This window comes from Gobius niger (assembly GCF_951799975.1).
Source record: "Gobius niger genome assembly, chromosome: 7".
NCBI lineage: Eukaryota > Metazoa > Chordata > Actinopteri > Gobiiformes > Gobiidae > Gobius > Gobius niger.
The window spans coordinates 14800130-14822374 of NC_136858.1; the positions used below are offsets into that span (position 1 = coordinate 14800130).

Sequence of the window (22245 nt, forward strand, 5' to 3'; positions counted from 1 at the left end):
AAGGCTAACTTCAGCAACACATGACAGGTAGCCTAGCTTAAATTAGCCGATAGCCACAAAACTTTTGCAGACTTTTGTGCCTTAGTTGTGAAAAAAAAAAGTTAAAAGTGATGTTTTGTCACTAGTGAGGCGGAGATAATCCGGATGTAGCAACTGCATCGCCTTCCCTCGGGTATTCATTCACAAATATTGAAAGACTTTACATCCACGTGTCCTGAAGGGTGCCCGCGATGGCGCCATCACCCAAATATGGTATTTTTCCTTCTGTGAGACACTCGGTACTAAACTTCAGGGCTGGTTTTCTCCAATGAGGTTTTTGGTCCACTCATGCAATGACCTCACCACTTAATCTTAAAATATTTTTTCACTTATGATTGGCTTATTCAAAAACTAAACAAGATCCAAAATCCCCTCTGTAAAAGTCTTTGTTACAAATATGTCAATAAAACAAAAACCCTCTGTTTAAATCTGGCTTCATCCATTATTTAGATTTTTGTCTCATATTTATATCAGTAATGTTCAGCAAAAGTTTAAATTGATATCTATACATTTATTTTTTTCCCCTATTCACCTGCAGTGTCTCGCCTTATTGTAATGGGTGAGACAATGTCCATATCATAAGACACCACTATACATCACAGAATCGTTTAGGTGACTGAGTTTGATGCAATTTTTAGCTCCACTTTAGCCTTGTTTTGGTACCGATTTCGTCCCACTTTGACACAATCAAATGGCATTCCATCCAAACTATGGTTCATGTCAGCAGCATGGGGCTTTTTAATCAACAGATCTGCAGCCAATTCTCTTACAGTTTGGAGTTTGTTGGAAGAAAAATGGAAACCCTTCTGTTTTGAAAGGTACTGGAGTGGAAAGCATTATTGTTTTTGGTTCGTTTAAGCTCAGGGTTATTTAAAAAGATGCATCTCGTGCTCGTGCATGGACCAGTTTAGTAAAGACTATTGTTTTAATCCTTCCACTTCCAACCGCTGATGTCTTGAGATGATGCCCCGTTGTCATTTGTACAGCTACTGACGACACATCTTCTCTCCCACTCGTCTGGCTATCTAGACGTGATCTCTCAATATATAAAGCAAACAGTCTGTAACCTGAAGCAACACTGGTAAACTCCTTTGATCAGCTTCATAATTCAAAAGCAGCCGTCATAAAAGAGTGCCCACAACATAACCTGGACTTGCGCTTTTTCTCCAAACTTCACAGTGAGTTTGTTGACCCGGTCGGATGAAAGAGAATTGGATAAACTTTGACGTCTGTGTTTTTAAAGCAGTGGTTAAACGCAATGGTTAAACTCTTCAAGTCTTGGCAAAGTCCACGGAAAATTGTCCCATGGCCTAATCCCAACCTGTCCTATCTTAAAGTGTTTCAAAGTGAAGACACGTCATGAGCAAAATTCTAGATTCAATTCCACTCAACACGTGGAGAAAAGAAGGTTGTTCTCTCAAAAAAAAAAGTTGTCTGTCTGCACATTTTCTCCCCTTGCGACGGGCCTCTCGTGCAATGTTAGTCTGTAGTCTGCGCAGCGAGCGAGAGGTCGGCATTAGAATGGAATATTTTTAAGTGAACTACTTTGTCATGCGAGAACTGCAGAATGTGCAAGCTTGAGGAGGTGACTGATCTGGACTGAACATCTATCACACAGTCGTTGTATTGATCAGTCGCGTGTCCACTTTGATTGTCTTTGATTGAATAGGTCTTGGGGTCATTCACAAGTATCCCTGGCTAATGCAGTACAGGAGTCCTACACTACATCCCCATCTCCTTCTGTTTCATTGTCTCTTTAAGCTGATGCATCAATATCCCGTGCGAATCTATGTAAGCATTTTGTATAACTCCAGCGTGGTGCACTTTATAATGGTAAGCAATTTTAACATCTGTTCCTCTATTGTGCGCTGCGGATCTTAGAAAAGAAACTTGACGAGTTAATTTTTATGAAAGGATCAAGTCAAAAGACCGCCAGCTCATCTTGACCAAAAGTAGGCCTCAGTTTTTCTGGTCAAGTCAGTCAACTAAAATCGTGTTACACTTTGTTTGGATGAATCATATCAAGGCAACATCCTCCCACACATTTCAGTCGCTCTTGGCAATTTCCGAATAGGAATAAAACATTGACAGGTTCATTATACAGGTTCCTTAAGGGCAGTCGAACTTCACCATGAATGTGCGATACAGTTTGTGCTACAGACCCTCCATGAACACCGACTTGAGTATATTATTACTTCATAAGTTCATGATATAATTTAGCACTGGTCTTTTTCTCCATGTTCACCCCGTTCCACTCTGCCCCCCGACCTCCGCAGCAAATACGTTGCTATTTTAATTGTTGAGAAACGTTCCACATCCTCCGTGGCCTCCGTCACTGGCCTGCCTCTCCGTTCCTCCCTGACAAAAATACGTCAAAGCTGCGCTGTTCAGATCGCATCAGGCAGTCAAGAGATTGGCAGCAACATCCAGGTTTTCAAAGTAAATGACCTCAAAACAAAAGTTACCACTGCCATTTCAAGAGCATGTACACAATAGAGAGCAGGAGAAGAAGGGACGAAGAGAGTTCAGCTTCCTGACAGCCTTGTGCACACACAGACGTAGTGCACCAGTATCTTCAGAGCGGCTCATTAAAGCCTCTGGTGTGGCTCTTTTGATCTTTTATGGAAACTGGTAAACCCATAAAGTGAATTCATGTGAGTGATGAGCTACTAACGTGCTTTATTTGTCGTCTGCATTTGCCGCTAAGGAGCAGTGGAGTGGCTAATGGTCAGATTCAACTGGTGGTTGATGCATGTTTCGGGTTGATGAGAAGGGGCTTTGATCCAGACACATGGAGAACATGCAAACTACACAGAAAGGCTTGCATGGCCTGAGATTTGAACCAGCGATCTTCTGGCTGTAATGCCAGGCGTAAAATGGAACAATTTCAAAGATTCCACATTTATTTGTTCCTTTAATTGATACATTTGCTAATTGATGTGGAACTATGGGTCTGCAGCGTTTACAAGATGACAAGCTAATGTTGCTAACTAGCAGGCAACTCTGAGCCACTTTATGACTCATGATGACATGATGACTCCATGTCTCCTGATGACACCAGGCCAATGGATGCACTTTTTAACTGCATTTTAGACATCAAATCCTGGATGGCAGAAAACTTTCTCCAGCTTAACCAGGACAAAACTGAAGTTTTAGTCATCGGTCCTGAGGCCCAGAGAGAGAAACTTTTACCCAAACTGCAGTCATTGTCTTTTAATCCTTCCTCACAGGTGAAAAACCTGGGCGTGATCTTTGACTCTGAGCTGACTTTTATTCCACACATTAAGAATATCACAAAGATAGGTTTTTACCATCTGAAGAACATAGCCAGAGTCCGCCCCATTCTCTCTCGGGCCAACATGGAGACGCTAATGCATGCTTTTATCACCAGTCGTATCGACTACTGTAATGCCCTGCTTTCTGGTCTTCCTAAAAAGAGTATCTCAGGTTTGCAACTTTTACAAAACTCAGCAGCTCGTGTCCTGACGAAGACCAGGAGGCGGGACCACATTACACCGGTTTTAGAATCGCTGCATTGGCTCCCCATGTGTTTCAGGATCGATTTTAAAGTTCTTTTAATGGTTTTTAAATGTCTTAATGGTCTTGGTCCTTCTTATCTCTCTGAACTGCTTTTACCCTATGAACCTTCACGGCCCCTTCGCTCCTCTGGCAGAGGTCTCCTTGTTATTCCTAAAGTCAACAAAAAGACTTATGGCGAGGCGTCTTTCCAATATTACGGCTCTCGCCTCTGGAACGACCTGCCGGAGGAGCTCAGGGCTGCAGAGAACGTTCATGTTTTTAAGAGCAGGCTCAAGACCCACCTTTTTAGCTTAGCTTTTAGCTGATTTCTACTTACTTATTTATTCAGTTATTTTTATTATTATTTATGTTTATAATTATCTTATTATACTAGTTTTTAGTTAGTTTTATATATATGTTTTTATTATTCTAATGTTGTTATTTGTATATTGCATTTTTGCATATTAAGAATTTCCAGTGTTTCCTCTGAGGGAGCCCTCTGCCCCGGGAGCGGTGGTCGGCTGTGGCTGTGTGGGCGCTGTCCTCTGGGTGCCCGGATGGAGGTGTGGTGCTTCTGCTGCACCTCCGCTGGGTGTCCGGTGGTGATGCCCTGTGGCTGTGGCTGATGTACCGCTCCCGGTGCAGACGGCTCCTCTGATGGCATTTCCTTACCTGGTTCATCTGTACCCAGACGCAGCACTACGTCCATTATCTCATATTGTATGTGTGTGTGTGTGCCTGCGTGTGTGTGTGTGGCTATGGGGAGGGGGGTGGGGTGAGCAGTGTTGTCTGTTTGGAAGAGTGGGTGGTTGGGTGGGCGGGAACTGCTTTTAATCTGTAAAGCACTTTGTGTTACAACTTTGTATGAAAAGCGCTTTATAAATAAAGTTTTGATTGATTTGATTGATTGATTATGCTCAGGGACTCACTGCATCTAGAACACTAGTCCAGCGACTAAAAAGTACTCAAGAATTCAAAATAAAGAGATACAGCATGTCCATATTGAGTAAAATTTAGCTGCAGCAAAAATAATCAAAATGCTGTCGGCTACTTGCTAAGTTGCTACACGCAAACACATGGGAAAATCCACAGAGTTGTAGCAAGCCGGCTAATGCTAAAAGAGGCCAATCTAGTTGTGGTAGTAGTAATAATTAGTAACCATCTCAATACTCTTTACTCTCTAAATAAATACTGCACAGGCATTGAGTAACTTTTGGACAACACCTTTATAAATCAACAAGGTGAGACCCAAGAAGCAAATCGCAATTGAATGAAAAGCAAATACAATAAAATAGCATATGTTCAAGAAGAAAATGTCTTGTACTCGTATCGGTATTCAGTATCGGCAAGTACTCACATCAAAGTGCTCGTACGCAGTTTTAGAACAAGTAGTATCAGTACCAGTTTACAGGCAACTGGTGGATGAAGTTGTCCTTCAGTCAGGACTCCACCGTCTTCTCTCTGATAGCAGAACTGACGAGGCTGTGAGATGGGTGCGTAGCAGAGCTTGTTCTTCAGATTCTTTTTTTTTTTTCTTTTTTCATGGGCAAACACTACAAATTCATGCCTACAGTCTTAGGAGTCCAGAGGTCAGTTCTGAGGTCAGTTTCTTTCTTCTTTTTCTATCTGGGTTGCAGCCACTTGGTTTGCTACTGTCATGACCTTGACCTTGGTCAACATGAGTGCCTTTTCACAAATGTGGTTAGTGGTGCCCTCCATACAGTTTGTGTAGTTGTGATGTACAATGGTCACTATTGCATAAATGCAGCGAGGGCAGTCTGTCTTTTCTTGTGAGCTATAGGGGCATGACATTGGGAGGAAAACAATCAGACTGCATCACGCCTGTTGCTTTAGGTCCATTTGCTCTGCCCACACACCGACTCACTCAAGTACGTCCTGGGCAGCAGCAGCAGCAGCAGCAGCAGCCTTTTACTCATCTGCTTTTGTTTTCTGTAACGCGGCAACTTGGAGAATAACACTCTGACTTCATATAGAGAATAGGGATGTGGTCAAAATACAATTATCTGATCATACTAAAATTGCAACAGTATCTTTCTTGTCAAAAATCAGACTGGATGACACTTTTTACACTATCATGAAAAATATGAAATAAGATAGGACTTTATTGATCTCACAATGGAGAAATTAACCGTCATCATGAAAGAGAAAGAGAATGGTGTTTTTTACGGGTAGATAAGAATGATCATGACAGGAGCTTCATCCAACAATAATAAGCAAAGTTATGACTGGTTTAACAACTCCACCGAATGGATTAATATGCTGGAGCAACTTAACTGGTGCAAGTTCAACATCTTTTGTCTTGGAAAAGACTCTTATTGCAATTATTTGTTATTTGATCTCATGAGAATAGACTCGAAACCACAGGTTTTATGGTATAGTTTTGGGACTCACCTTTCAATGTGTCATGGTTTGAGACAGCCGTGGACTTTTTTCACACACATTGTGTGTACAATATGAGGGTTTATTAATCAGTTAATTTGTTTATTAATTAATTAATAGGTTGGTAGATTTGCCTTAAAATTGAACGAGGCACCAGTTCGAAAAAGCGAACAAAATAAAAGTATGAATAATATGCATTCTTGTACCGATGCACATGGACCCTTAGTCTGAAATAATAAACACAGACAATACTAAAGCAAACTATGGTTTATGGAGGTTTAATGATCAAAATCAAATAACAGTAAATAAATATATATAATATAAATATTAAAATGCATGACAGGATAACCTAGCAGGTTTACAGAATGAATACTCATCTAAAATTGTGATGTGTGAGTCTTATTGAGCTAGGTCTGTGAGATGTGCTATCGTGAGAGAAAGCTATCGGCATTTTGACATGTACATTGTATCTTTGTTGACCTTGGGAAAAAATTCATCATGAGAACAGATCACATTTGTTGAGTTCATTCTCATTGTTTATGAATTAAGGAACTGGCTTATTACTCAAATCGGATGTTTGAGATTCAGTCTTTAGTCCAATTCGAAAGGCCAATAAAGAGTCCTCACCTCTGGTGGTGAGCTGTAAGATAGAACACAGTCTTCATTGTCCTTAACTGTGTTTGTTAGTTCTGACTGAACATTCACAGGCAGGACAAGAAGTTAAAGAAATTCCGGAGCCAGCAAATGGTGTGGGGGTTTCCCTTATCTCCCCTTGTAACCAAGGCGATGGGGGAGCACCGGCCAGAACTTCACACGCTACATCTGTGAACAAAATATGTTGCAAGAGACAAAAAGGATTTCACTCTATTAAGCCACAAAAAAAATGGCGCCTTTAATCCCATTGTGGACTGTTTATTTTGTTGCTTTGTATGACTGAAACAAAATTGCTCCCTTTGCAATTTAATTGTCCTGTTCAAATAACAATTTAGGTTCACATGATTATTTGTGCCGACCAAATTTCCAGATTTCTTCTGATTTGTTTCCCAACCAAATATTCCAATCCCGTTGAGAACCTGACTCAGGGAAAGTGGAGAAAAATAATTGTTGTCCAACTATCAATATTAGCTTCTACTCTGTCACATAACAGCGGATGTTGTTAAAGCATTGGGTTTAGTTTCCTTACAATGTCCTTGCGATGCTTTCTTCACAGTCTCATCTTTCGCTCTCTTGTGGCATTTCCACGCTTCAGTCCCAACAGAACACGCTGCAAATATTTTGTAAAATGCCATTTCCTCTGAAGGGCCCTTGAAGCTTTTGTCGCCCCTGGTAGACGAGACGAATATTAATCAAAGAGCTCTGGTGTGGCCTGAAAACTCCCGTCATTTATCATCAGCTGGGATTTCAGTGGGCTGACGTGAGCTCATAATCAGGTCAGGCTAACTAGAGCTTGACTTGATCAAAACCAATACGCAGCCTCATCTGTAAACATCACCGCAGAGCTGTCATTTTGGGGAGGAGGAGTTCCCACTATTTTTTCTGCTCAACGTGAAGTGAAACTATAATATATAACATATTAAAGGGGGGGCGTAACAATTGATCAACAATAAGAAACACATCAATCACATTGCAAGTTTGCAAATGGGTTGTGCAGTACAGTGAGAATTGATCCTTATGAGTTCTTAAATGTATAAATATGTACAAAGCACTACATATTTGTTTAAAGTTTAACGTTAATTGTATCATTCACTGAATGTCTGAACCTTTATGTGAGAAATGCTGCTCACAATGGCAAATACTGGCATAATGGTGCCATTTGGTGGATTTATTGATTTGAATTTATTTGAACTTATGTTTTAGTGTGTGTAGGAACTGCAGTCCACAGCAAAGTTCTAATGCCCCTGCAGCTTATCACTGTCATGTGAGTTACTGGAGTTGTAGGAGGATCACAAGCAGGGGCGGAGCACTGTCAGCAGAGGTCTTCTATTTTTTCTATGGGGGAGAAGCCTTAAAATATTAATGCACGCCTATACTCTTATTTTGTTTCTGCTCGGAGAAACAAGCCGCAATGCTATCGCTAACCTGCCGCTAACACCTGCCTCTTGTTTTGTTTCAGGCCCTAAACATAACGCAGTAGACCTGAATGACATTTAGAAGCAGATAGAGCTAAACCTATATCTGCTGCTGCTGTTTTGTGAAGGGGCTTGAAATGCTGTTTTTGTTTTAATGTAAAATACCTATTTTAGCCTGTATAATACCCCACAGTGCCATCTGATTTAAAAAATCAAAGATAAATCCAAAACTTTGTTTATGTTTACAAAAAGGGCAGTAGTACATGTATGCAAACGGGTGAAACTACTGTAATATCCAATGGTCTACAATGTATGGATCTAATATATCAAATATATTATTATCATATACTTTATATATAATACAGTACTGTTTTAACATTTGCTAGGTTAGCTTCACAATGTTGTCACAGAAATGGTTTGGACTTCTCAAGCATGTTGAAAACTAGAAGTTGATATTATGAAGCTCATGGAGAAAATGCCAAGAATTACGGGCGGCGATTTTGAAGAATTAAGAATATAAAACATATTTGGAGTTATTTCACCTGTTTTTGTGTCCTTCATAATCCCATGTGTTCGCTGAAAATAAAGAAAAGCCAAGACATAAAAAGTGTGTCCGAACTTTTGGCCTGTACTGTATATAATATAATAGTAAACAAAGACTGTATTGGATCGGTATTGGCCAGCATGAAGTGGTAAAATATCGGATCGGGCGCTCCTGTGCTCGTTCACTGAAAATGCAGGAGGCATTATGTTTTGTTTTGAATCTCTCCGGGGAGGATCTCCAAACACATACCTGCCATATCTGGGACATCTACTTTTTATGGTCTAAGAAAGGTCTGTGTCATTCTGGTTTTGATTGTTTATCCATCATTCTGTATTATTTTGTGCAGACTTTGCTGCTACTATTTCATTTCACCTTCTTTTGTGTCACTACTGCTCAAAGTTTCACCTTGGCTCAACTTAACACAATTGTACATCTGTACAGTTCTCCAAGGCTTTGACCCTATTGTCGCTGTAATAACTTACCAGCATTGATTAGGTGCAGGACTTGCAGTCAGTTTAAAGAATACCTTCACCCAATTAACCTCTCCGTTTTCCTCTCTCACCGAGCCCTTGAACTGAAATGCCATGGCTGTCAACAGAGGTCGCTTGAAAAACGTAGGGGACTTAAGGCTCGCCGTGCTAACGAGGTACTCCCACTCCAACAGAATGTGCCAAATATTCAAATAATAATATTTGCAATTGCTCTGTGGCATTTGAAATGATCACCCTTAGAAAGAAAATTGTCTCTATGTGAAGCTTGCAATTTAATCCAAGATTTGCATATACTCTGATATTTAGACTTTTAAAGTCACATATTTATGGTAATGGTAATGGTCTCAACTTATATAACGCTTTTTCACCTACATTACAGCAAGGATTCATTCACCCATTCATACACCAATGTACGCAAACACTGGGGGCAACGTGGGTGAAGTGGCTTGCCCAAGGACACAATGGCAGTGTGCGCCTTAAGGAGGTGGGATTCAAACCCCCGACCTTCCGATCATGAGACGACCCACTCTACCATCTGCGCCACTGTCGCCACTTTAAACAGTTTGCATTTATCACAATTCCTAAATTCTTTATGGGAATGAGTTTATCAGCCCATGACACTGCTTTCAGGACTCAAATGCAAATGTTATCCACCACAAGGCTAATTGTGTTGTTAATTATTGTGTAGTTTGTTTCGATCTGATATTCACCATGTGCATCACTTCGGTAACTGCTTTTCTTGGAAAATAGTGTAATATTTACAAACACCTTTGTGAAGGGGCTTCACAAAGACCCTGCCTCTTGTCTCACCCCGTGCTGCGCTGTAGGATTGTGCCGCTCTGTGCGTCCTGTGAATATGACAGTAAGGGCTGACAGCGGCGTGTAAATGCAGACGGTCAAGGCCCATTAGTTCTCCAGTGAGCGCTGGTACATTCGCGGCAGAAAATGACTTTTTGGTCAAGTGAAATAAGTGATTTCTTTTCTCTGTGTCAGGATAAACACTTTCTGTGCCACTAGAGTAGAAAATGTAGCCACAGCCTGAGGAGGCTCATTTATATCACAACTACCCACAGAGCTAGACCCATTTATAAAGCCCAATGGGTCTGGGAACTCCCATACATCCTCCTATTCAAATCAAATAAGTGAAAAATAGAACAGTGGAGTATGTAGCCTTATAGCTAAGAGGGAAACTTTTCTTTGTTTTGACTTTTAACCCCTATTATATGGATCTGGAGTTTGAATAAAGTTAGTTTAAAAGGCTAAAGGCAAAAATGTAGCAGAATTCACTGGCTGCCATTGAAATGAAAACAGAATTGCTACTGCCATCGGGCTTTGGGAAAACATTATTTGATAAATGTTCATGTGAAGAAGGTCCTATGGGATGAATATATAATAATGGTGTAATTTCTGAAGCATGAATCCAGTCAGTCAAACACAGAAAAACATGCATGATTTGCAGATCTACATTGAAATGGGAATATGCCGGAGTCCGAATGACCCCAAAGGACCACAAACGTAACTTTTTGCTCTGACTCAGAATTAGTTTATAATGATTTAACTCATCTTGATCCCAGAGGACAATGAGTGTAACTTTTATGAGAGGGCCACTCAGGGGTTTTCATAATGTTCAATCTTGAAAGAAAACATTAAGCACATGATCCATAAAATACTGCATCACTTAACTAATTTCTGCACCCACACTGAGTGTTGCAATGGACTCACACTGTCCACTGCAACAACAATGATCTATTAGCATGCCATCGACTAAAAATTACCCACATAACGTCCATTCTATATAACATTATGAAATGTAAAATAATAAAGCAGAGGTGTTTTACAAAAATGAGTCCACTTCATTCATATTTCACATGGAAATAGAGATCTTAAGCTGGTCCCATATTGAGAATATCCGAAGACTCTCAATGTGCTGCAAAAGCAGTCTGATATTTATCTTTGAATGGCTGACATGGCTTTTTTTGGCTCCAAGAATCTGATAAATAAACATGAAACTTTCAGCTCTTGTACGTTTTACGAAATCCCACAGAATAACTGCAGATAGTAGCTCCAAGCCAGGGCACTACATTGGAGTCACATTACAATAATAAGAGATTTAGCCGGTATTATCCGCTCACTACTTAGTATATTTGCAGAGATGAAATCTTACCTGGGGCGGCCCACTCTGTGAGCTCCTGCTGGGCGCGGGCAGACTGGGACTACAGCTGGATTTAGTGTGAGTGCGGATAATCATAAGATGTGAATAATGAGTACTATAGCAAATCCACGCAACCATAACCTTCTTTTGATGTGCTGCTTTCACTGACCTTGTACCATTTTTTTTTAAGGCTAGACACTTATGAGAACAAATTTATTGCAAGTTTTTCTGTCATTTTTATGATTTCATATAAAAATGAGGCATTTTATGTATGTTTTATGTAGTGATGTCCTTACAAACTCGTAAAGGGGGAGTTTGATCTACGACAGAAAACTAGCCTCTGAGAAGAGATTGGCCTCTTGATGTAGAATATTCAAGTACATTCATTGAAATGGGCAATCAAAATGGCTGCTGTTGCTTATTTTCTCCTCTCTTTTACCTCCCCTAAAGTATTCTGCTGCCCTCCTTTACTGGGTGGTCATGGGCTATTCACACACAGAGCCTGGCATGTGCATCCTGAAGCCAGTTGGCAAAAGGGAGGGCTCCTTTACAAATGATTTTGGCCAGATTTAGATGGTGTATTTGTTGGGGAGGCAGATGGGCACAAACAGCAGTTCACCCTTGCAGCCAATTGCAGTTATATATACGGTGATGAGAGGGTGTTGATTTTGGAGCTTTCTGACCTCAAGTTTCAATTCAACAGTTCTCAGAAAGTGACTCAGTTAAAAAGAAATCATGATATTTGAAATTCAACTTTCTCTTTTAACGGTTGAATCGGAAATGGGGTTAAGAGCTGAGAGTTACAATACATCCAGCAAACTGAAGGGTGTCAGTGTCAAGCTTTTGAAACAGATTAGTTAGTATTTCACTGACTAAGATTCCTTGCCTGAGTTCTTGAGCTTTTAGCAGCAAAAAAGCAAGGTTACTATTTGACATAATATTTCAGTAATAGTTCAGTAAAAACCCATACATGTATTCAATTTGTTTATTGACGGGAACAGAAGCCTACCATAAAATGTCTCCAAATACGTAACCGTTGTCAGTTACAGCACAAAGTTAAAAAAGTGAACCTCTTTTCCGAGCACATTTTCTCCACTTCAGTTTTACCCAAATATAAAAGCTTTGCAACTGTAGTTTTTTTGTCGCATTTTGTTGCGCTTTTGTCACGTTCTTTTGCGTGTTTATAGCTTTATATCATGTATTGCGTTTTTGTTGTTTTTCACTTTTTTGTCGCATTTTTGTTGCTGTTTTTGTAGCTTTTTTGATGCCTTTTTTGTTGCATTTTCATCCTCATTTACGTCTTGTTTTCATTGCTGTTTTGATGATTTTTTTTTCAAGAAACTTGTTCGATTTGGGTAAAGCCGAACTGGAGAAAATGTGCTTGGTTCTATACTGAGATATGTTCTTACCTGAGCTTTGATTACGTACCTGTCTGGTCTTTGTGCGTGCCCGTGGAAGAGCTTGTTCGCTTCAAACTTCACCCCGTTTGGAGCTATAGGAAGACATTGGGAGAGGTGAAATGCTAATCTTTGGTCGTGTGACTGAGGGCACGCACAAAGAACAGACAGGTACGCATCAACTCGTGTACAATCAGGTAAGAACATATCTCATGCATGTATGTAAAAACAGTGGCCTGTTCCTCCACATCCCAGCTCCATAGATTGAAGAGCACTTCGGTGCTCACACTGTGGCTTGTCCTTTGGCCAGTGATTCTGCTTTAATGGGAAAAGTCTCCGGTTTGATTGTGTTCCTTTCACAGAGAATACAGACTGACCCTGAGCAGCTCTGCACCTCTTCACTCTGAGTTACCGCCGACTCCAGCTCTGGTTCTCGCACCTTTTGTTGATAAGTGACGCATCACAGCAACACCATTAGGACGCTTAAATATGTTTCTGAGCTCACCCGCAGTGTCTCACCTTAAGAGCACTAATGTCAGGCTGAAACACTCAAACATGCATTGCTTCTTTGGGCTAACTTCACCTCCTCAAGCCTGTCCGTCTTACTCTAAATGTAACAAATACAACTGCTCGAGCCGAATAATTAAATGTCTTTGGCCAATTTCATCAGTCAGTGCCTCTCTATCCGATGAAGTGGCTGTTGGAGCTCGGAGTGGGTTCGGGAATGTGTTAGGAATGCCGCTGATGTTGATGGATAACTTTGGGGAGGGAAAAAAAAGGGTATTCCGAACGAGAAGCCTCTACACACACTGTCAACCTGCTGGCGCTCATCGGGAATCGTGAATGATGCTGCAACGAACACACCCCCAACATTGACTTTCTGATGGTGTACAGGAGAGCGCCGGTGAACAAGATGTAATGCTGTTGTTGTTAGCAAATGAATGTTGATGAGCACTTTGACATTTAACTGCCCATGAAATGTGTTATGCAGGGTCTATTGCTAGTGTTCTGTTTCATACAAGAAAAAAAAAACCTAATTGTTTTAAAGCAGTACTAAGTAACTTGTTTACCTTAATAATAAATCGTTATCGTAGTCCCTCTAGGGGTAATACAAGTGTTGATGGGATTTTTGGGGGGTCTTTCATCTCCCCCTGGTGCTAGAAAACCACACTTTCCTGCCTACGGGTCGGATTCACCAATACACACTAATGGAATCACAAAGAAGAAGCTAACAGGCTAACGGGCAAAGATAACTGTGGGCTAGCACCACCTAAACAGTATTTACAGCCAAGTTTGAGTGAAAAAAGGATCTCCATTGTGTACTTGGATGTATAATATCCCTCTCTCCCTTTGTCTTTTCTGTCACTGTAGTATTTACTCTCACGGACAATTAATGAGTTAAAAACCGTAACATGCTACAACGCCTGCAGTGTCGCTTATGGCCTCTAGGGGCATGAGTTACTTAGTACTGCTTTAACTTAAAACATGTTGTCATTGTAACGGTCAATGCGATGGAAGAAGAAGAAGAAGAAGAAGAAGATCTTTATTTATATAGCGCCTTTCACAGACATATAGTCACAAAGCGCTTTACATGAGAAACACAATTCAGAGTTGTTTTTATTTTTATTGCAATAGTTTCAACCATTAGACACCGGAAAAAATCTAGCAATTAGGTATCTCAAATTCACTTAAGGATGCCAGAGGCAAAACCAATAGCCCAAAGTAATGAGTATAAATTCACAGACTATAATAAGGCCTTGCTTCGCACTTCTGCAAATCACTATGGAAGGCTTCTTTCTTTGTGGTTAAACCTGAACATCCACAAGATAACCAAACCTGATCCACCTAACGCTAAACAAATGTGTCTCAATTTGCCAACCTGGACCCGCACACATGCAACTGGCTGTCTTTAAAAGGCGAGTTTACAGAGAGATGGCCCTTTCTGCTGAGGACATCGTGTATAGACTGTTGCATTTACTCCATTAGACTGGAGATTGATCAAAACATAGTGTACTTTGAATGACATGTAGGGCCTATGGTTAAGAATGCACTTAGATGTTATGCACTTCGTTCCTCGTTCACCACATGGGTCTGTACAACGGCTACATCACTGGCCTCTAGTTTTACTAACAACTTATCAAGATTTTGCGTTTGAGCTTCTCCACTGACACTACTTACAGTACCTCTTCTTCCAAAACAAATGGCTCCAAATTGTCCTCAGTCATCTGGAATGTAGTTTAGCCCACATGAAACAAACACTATCAAAGCCGGATCCAACGGTGACATTTCGGAACGCGCCGTGTTGCTCTTGCAAAGCGGCGATAAGAGCCTGCGTAAGGAGTTTACTGAAGCACCTATGAATTTAAAAAAGAGCGCCGGCTTTTCTCTTTTTTTGTGGCACTCGGCAGGATTGTTCCCTCTCACTCCAGAGTAAATTAGCTGTGAAATTCACCGCTTTAGCTAGTATCAAATTTTAATTTTAACTCCTGGTTTCTGCCTCGCGTTTGCAGAAAACAAGGCGAGCGGATTTTGCAAGTCACCAAATGGAGCATGTCACACCCTTGAAATCAGAAGTAGTCACACAAGATGAGACGGTAATCCTCCCTGAGATCACAGTTTGCCTTCTCGGCTTTTGTCTATCAATTCCGCTTTGGGCTTGAATGTGTCTCCAGATGGGAAAGCAAAAGGAAGAGGATTGTGCAATTCTAGCTAAGTTAATTCCGCAAATGATAATTATAAGCAGTGATTAGAATTAGCAGTATTTATCCTTTTGGAATGTATCTTTCACTATGGTTGATTGCAAAACTTGTTGAATTAATTGGCAATTGTGAAGCTTCAGCCATGAACAGTCAAAGTAAGTACTCGTGGTGCTTATTCTGTGTGATTCTGCGTAAGTATGCAATTATTTTTACAATAGTAAATTCAAAACTATATCACTTTTATGAGTGCAAAGGCTCAGTGCACACAAACACAAAGGGCGATGGTTTGTTCCCAGCTCAGTGCATGCGGTTATTGTGTCCTTATATAGCATTACCTAAAGATGAGCACACACGACATGACTTTTTTGCCCAAATTTGCTATAATTCTCAGTCGCAATGAGTCTTCCCGAGTCGTGACGAGTTAAAGGCAGTTGCAGAGCGTTGTGTCTCGTAGTGTGTGTGTGTGCGTGTGTGTGTGGGGGGTCAACAGTGGAGGGTCTTTCATCTTCCCTGGTGTCTCTGGCCAGAAAACCATAATTGCAACTTCGCTGCCAACGACCCGGAGGCCCCAATACACACTAATAGAATCACAAAGAAGAAGCTAACCGGCTAACGCTGGTGGTGTACTTGGGTGTACAATATCCCTCTCTCCCTTTATCTTTTCTTTCAGCGTTGTATCTACTCTCACAAACAATTAATGAGTAAAAAAAAAACGCAACATGCTACAACACCTGCAGTTGCGCTTATGGCCTCTAGGGGCAAGAGTTACTTAGTACTGCTTTAACAGCTATACAAACAACAAATTAATCTCAGTTGTTATGTGTGAACCCCCAGTCATTCTATAATCACTAAATCCAGTTGTAGTAAATTAATAATGCTGTGCACTTAGAGTATTTTGACATTTTGTAGATCAAAACTGTGAGTGCATTAATGGTGTAGTAGTGCAGCGCCAATGCAGTACAATAACATATAAGTTAAAGAAGGTATAATAATAATAATAAGAAGAATATAAGTTGGCTGCAAATTGAGTACAAAGAAAAGTTGTAAGAAAAGCAATGAGACTTTGGATTTCTTTGTTTGTTCTACTGTTGTATCTGAGTAACTGTCACCGTATCTATCACATTTTCTAAATCTGTCGAAGCTATGCAAGATGTAAAAACTCCAATAATCACGGAGAAAGAAAGGCTTGGCTGTTGTTTTTTATTCACTCCTCGTGGTTTTGTATTGATATCAGTATCGGGAGCCACCATGAGCCCATGTATCGGGATGAGTTTATAGAGCAGAAGTAGAAGCATAAAAGATGTGTGCTTATTATCTTTTATGGATCAATAACATTATAAAACCAACAGTATATTGGCCTTGTTTCCTCCCCACAGCTCCTGAATGAACTGCAGCGGATGAGCCAGTCATCTGACATTTTGTCTTGTTAATATGAAGAAATTAGTTTAAAATAAATTGGCCTGACCTTAACAAGCAGGCGATCAAATTGGAAAGGGTCAGACAGAGTTTTACACTGCCCCAACCCACTCTGCCAGATAATTAGTTCTTATAGAAAACTTTTAATTGTCTGTAGCCACAATATAGAATGAAATGGGACTGTCGAGAAGTGGATTATAGCGCATACTTACAGATCCAAAGCACAAGACTATGTTAGTCCAGTGCTCAGAGGCACCTTTGTAGTGACCATCATACAAAAAGTACAGGTTCTCATCCTGTCCTTTCTTTTTTTTACTTGGTGCTCAATGTTTTCTTTTTCTTCTCTCTATAATGCTGTATTATTCAGCATAATAACTTCTTCTGCACACAGAATTTTTCTTATAGCTTAGCGTCGATGTTAAGCTTCTGTGATCCCCGGCTTTAGAATAGAATGCATTAATTCACACATAGAACAAAGCCAAAAGCCAACTTCATTTTCAGTCAAATGCACACAATTGCTCACATGAAAAGCTTGCATTGGAAATGAGACTTATCAGTAATATTTTAACAGTGCTCACATTCTGCTAGGTCTATCCAAATCAATGTTTTTAAGACTTTTACACTCCACACTATTATCATTAAGGGTATTAAGGTATTGTTTTTAGTCTTACTTAAACTGCTAATATTTCTCTTGTTATTTTGGATTTGATGCTAAGCACAATAGCTACAAGCAGTTTGTGAACCCTTTCACTGACATGCATAAAATTCTGATTCTGAAATGATGAGAATGAGTCTGGAAAATGTGGACACAGTGTTGCATCACCTCATGATGTCAGGAGGTGAACCAGATCGTAAGGGTGACTAGGAGTACACTCACTTGCATCAAGAAAAGAAAGCATGAATTAATTCAGCAGTGGTGGAAAGTAACAAAATAAAGTTGCACGTTTTAGGTACTTTTACTGGACACTGTTTAAAGGGACTCATACGGAGTTTAAAAATGTTAAAACTAAGTATTTTCCTCCACCTACATGTTCCAGCCATGTCCTAATGTGTGGAATGAGCTCAGACCTGTTCACCACATCTGCCTCTAAAATCCTGTACTGTCACTCAAAAAGGTGTTAATTCGGGTCTGAAGTGTCATCATGCACGAGCTTAATATAGAGACTGCAGTTACGTGTAAGACCTGAGGTGGCAGTAGTGAGTATAAAATGACCAACTTGGATTGGAAGTACAATGCCTTATCACCTCTCCATCTCTTGCTAAACTTGATCCTCTCATCACAAAGTGTAAACACTCGCCATAGCTTCACTAAGGCCACATGTGCCGAGCAGTGGTTTTTTAATATTTCTTTTATAAGCAGCTACACAGCGAAGGGGAGCGAGAGGGGGACATTATTACCAAAACCTTAAACTAGGGATGCACCGATACCACTTTTTCTAAAACCGATACGAGTACGAGTACTTGGATTTAAGTACTCGCCGATACCGAATACCGATACAAGTACAAGGCATTTTCTTCAACATTCTTACTTTTTTCACAGCAGATTGGTTTGTAATTAGTAAATTTACTCATTTGCTACACTTTTAAGAGCACTTACATTAGAATTGTGCTGATGCCATTTATTTATTTTTATTTTCATTCAATATAATTTTTAATTTTTATTGCACTGTGCATCATAGACAGAAAAGCCCATGTCCTAAAGCTCCCAATGCCTGTGCTTTATTCATTTATGTATTTTTATTTAACAATAGTATTGAGATGTTACTTAAATGGTCTCTTTTCGTCTTTATTCAGCTCCGTGTGGATTTTCTCGTGTGTTTGTAGTAACTTAGCGAGCAGCTACAGCGTTTTTATTGTTCTGCTGCAGCTCATTTTGGCTCAATATAAACATGCTGTATCTCTTTATTTTGGATTTACTGAGGACTTTTTAGTCGCTGGGTTAGTTTTTCAGATGAATAAACCCCTGGGCATAAAACGGCGTCAGAATGGCCAAAACTGCGCTAGCCGCGAGTTAGCATCGTTAGCCTGTATGTTGTAAACACTGCAGACGCTGCAGCACTAACAACATTTAGCTCTGGTTAAATCCAGCACAGACTCTTATTTAAAGAGCGCAGTCTGTAATAAAGTCAGCTCCATGTGGAATATTGTATTTCCACTAAAGAATTCTCCAGTTTGTTGCTATTTTCTCTCCTCAGCTGAGAGGTGCGCCTCGTAGGTGCGCTGGACGCACGTCAAATGGTATCGGATTCTGGTATCGGGACCTCATGAATGAGTACGAGTATGAGTACAAGTGTTACAGAGCCGAGATATGAACAGGCCAACAAATTTAAGGATATAGACGTTATTTATTAACCGATCAAAAGAAGGTTAATTCCCCGAGGCATTTACTGCATCAAGCGCTGAAGGAAACAATCATCAACAATCTGAATTTGTGAACACCATACACGGCAGGCAAACCCGCAAAACCAACACACTTCACCGCAAGCTTTGGTTATTTCAAATAGCACCGCAATTAAATCCACACAGCAAACGATCAGACTGTCGAACATTCTACCGGAAGCGGCGATGAGTACTAGGTACGGGGAAGTGACCAAAAACATGTAAACAAAAACATACAAAAATAAGAAAAAAGAAATAAAACGAGTTAGTCCGTCCTGACAACTCCAAGGCTTAAACATAGGCCACCGAGCAAACGGACTAACTCAAAACTCAAAACTCAAAACAAAACAAACAAGGACAGCAGGAAACAATGATCACTGTGTGTCGTAGCCACCACACACACAGTCTGGCTCGATACCACCACACCACGGGTTAGAAGCGCCGTCGAGCTTAAAAACTCTGTGTGGTCCTACCATAAAAATAACCAATTAAAACCCACCAATGGATAAAAACACTCAATTCAAACAAACAATGCAAACATTCTGAAACAACTTACCAAACAAAACCCACAACCACGCACGGCGTGGGCCCAGCAAACACTCTGGCCTCCCACGGAAACTGGCACCTCACGGGAAAACACGCCCTTCCTATTAAATCCTTTGTGGTCTGTGAGGCAGCAGCGACCCCTTGAGGTACCACCATTACACAAGCATGTGGTATCGGCCCGATACCCGATACTGGTATCGGTATCGGTGCATCCCTACCTTAAACCTATTTGATTTGGTTTGGTGGTTCAGACACATTTATTTTTGCAGTGCCCCCTTTTTTTTGCAGATAGTACATTTAAAGCTGCATTAAAGTCCTTATCTGACACAAGAGGATAATGTAGTTTGAAAACACCAGCAGCAAGTAGAGTGTCTTCCGTATAAGAAAGGCATGATTCTCTATACACAACACGCATTCAACTCAAAATCACAATCTGTCAAATACTTTCACATTTGAAACCTAAAATCCCTGGATCCTAAATTTTCCACCCATGGAATTCAGGTAGAATGTCTCCCATGTAGAAACAACACTATGACAAGATAAAGATAAAACAAAAACAAAAAAAGCGCTTGAGTCTTAACCTCAAAAAGCTTGCACAAACACCACACAACGCAATACTACTTTAACATTTCATGCCAGCGTCCTTCCGGAGCTGAGCGACGCACCTAAAGGCTGTGTCTGTGCCTGTTTTATTTAGCAGCGGGTCAGGCCCAGGTCGTGTTTCGGCACATCCTACAGGGTACGCTCTGAAATGGGGACACGTGCTGGAGAAGTCCTCGCAGTCATGTTGGCACTTTGAGATTTTACACACACACACACACACACACACACACACACACACACACACACACACACACACACACACACACACACACACACACACACACACACACACACACATGCACACGCACGGCGCTTTTTCAGCTCTATAAAAATCACCCGGCTGCTGTAATTACCTTCATATAATTACTTCTCTTGTTACTGGGAGTCACTTTTCATGTGTTCCAATGGGCCCACATGTGAGTCAAATGATCGCTCAGCTGTTCATGAAAGGCACATTAAAACGCTCTGTAATTTTATTATAATCCATGTAAGGCAATACCCGGCTGCGATCACTGCTAATGCCGAGGTATAATTCCGTGCTTCTAATTTGAATTACATTGGCGTCATTGGCGTAAACTGTAATTTCCTGTCTCAAAAGTAATGTTCAGTTTTACAGAGGCTCGTGTCTCATGGGTACAGTAGTTTCCACAATTGCACACAATGGCGCCATCACCGATTGCTACAGTATGTGTGACTAAAGCGGTGAACGCAATCATGTAGTGACTTCAGCCATTATTGATTTCCTTGAAGTATTCCTGTCAAATTGTTAATGGGACCGATTCAATTCAGACTTCAAATTAGTTTTAATTTAATTCCCCAAACAAAATAACCAAACTGATGTAGTTCTGGGCCATTTCCCGTCATGCGTGACATTCGTAGCATTACTTACTTACATATGTGGCGTTCGTGGGGCAAGTTTTTGGCTGCCAAGTGATTCACTCTCCCTTCGTGGAGTTCGGAACAGAGCGTGTTCTTTCGTGATGATGAGTGGCGATTCATAGTTCAGCATTAGTAGTGTAGAAGTCAATGTTTTCTTTCATGCTTGGCTCAAAAATTGATAGAAACACATAGGGCTGTGCAATTAATCGAAATATGATTACAACTTGGATTATTACACTAAACGATTACAAAATTACCATCATAAAAAAACAACAATATATATCTTTTTTTTCTTTTTTTTTTGCAAAGCGTTCATGGCGCTGGGATTATTTTCCCTTCGCATTTCACGTGCCATGGCTCGTGCTTTTGCCTGACATAAAAACAAACAGCGCTGTGTGATGATGTCATCAAGCCGCGCTGCTCAGTTTACTTGCACAGGTGTGGGGGCTGACCAGCAGGGGGCAGGTGTGAAACAGAGACCTCTCCTTAATCGAGGCAAACTTGAAATCATTTGTACTTTTATGACTGTTCAGAAAACAGAAAATATTCAGCATAGGTTTTTTTTAATACATATATAAATAAAATAATGACTTTTTTTTAAAGGCAACAAATAATCGTTTGAATAATCATGATTTCAATTATGAAGTTGAAGCTGAAGTTGTTCCTCCTGCGGTTGTTCCTCCTGATGTTTGGGAGAATGTGTCAGAGCCAGAAGGGCCTGATGAGTCAGGGGAGAGCATGCCACCACTCAGCCACACCAAGCCGGTGTGGTTGAGGCGGCAGACGGTTTTGTTCAACAATCGCCCGATTCCTGACATTCTTAACAGATTCCTGACAAAACACGACAATTCCCAATGGGCCGCGTCAGCCTGCATCAGAGCGGGACACATCTTCTTCGTAACTGCGTGATCATTTGTGCGATTAATCGTAGCACATGTTAATAGGTTGCAATGTTTAAAACATACCCGGATGACCCTCATCATTTTGGGAAGATAGAGCTTGTCAAATTTTATCGCTTTGGCCTGACACGCTCACTTTTTTAAATTCTAAACCTAATTGTCTCACAAACTACAAAAGATATAACACAGACTTTACAACTGGGTCAACTTTGA

At 40.6% G+C, this 22245-nt stretch overlaps 1 protein-coding gene across 2 annotated transcripts in view; it reads left to right on the top strand.

Annotated features, from left to right (window-relative positions):
• The window catches only part of LOC306965443 (protocadherin-15-like), a 494180-nt gene that overhangs the window by 15782 nt on the left and 456153 nt on the right, over positions 1-22245 (top strand). The window lies entirely within an intron of this gene.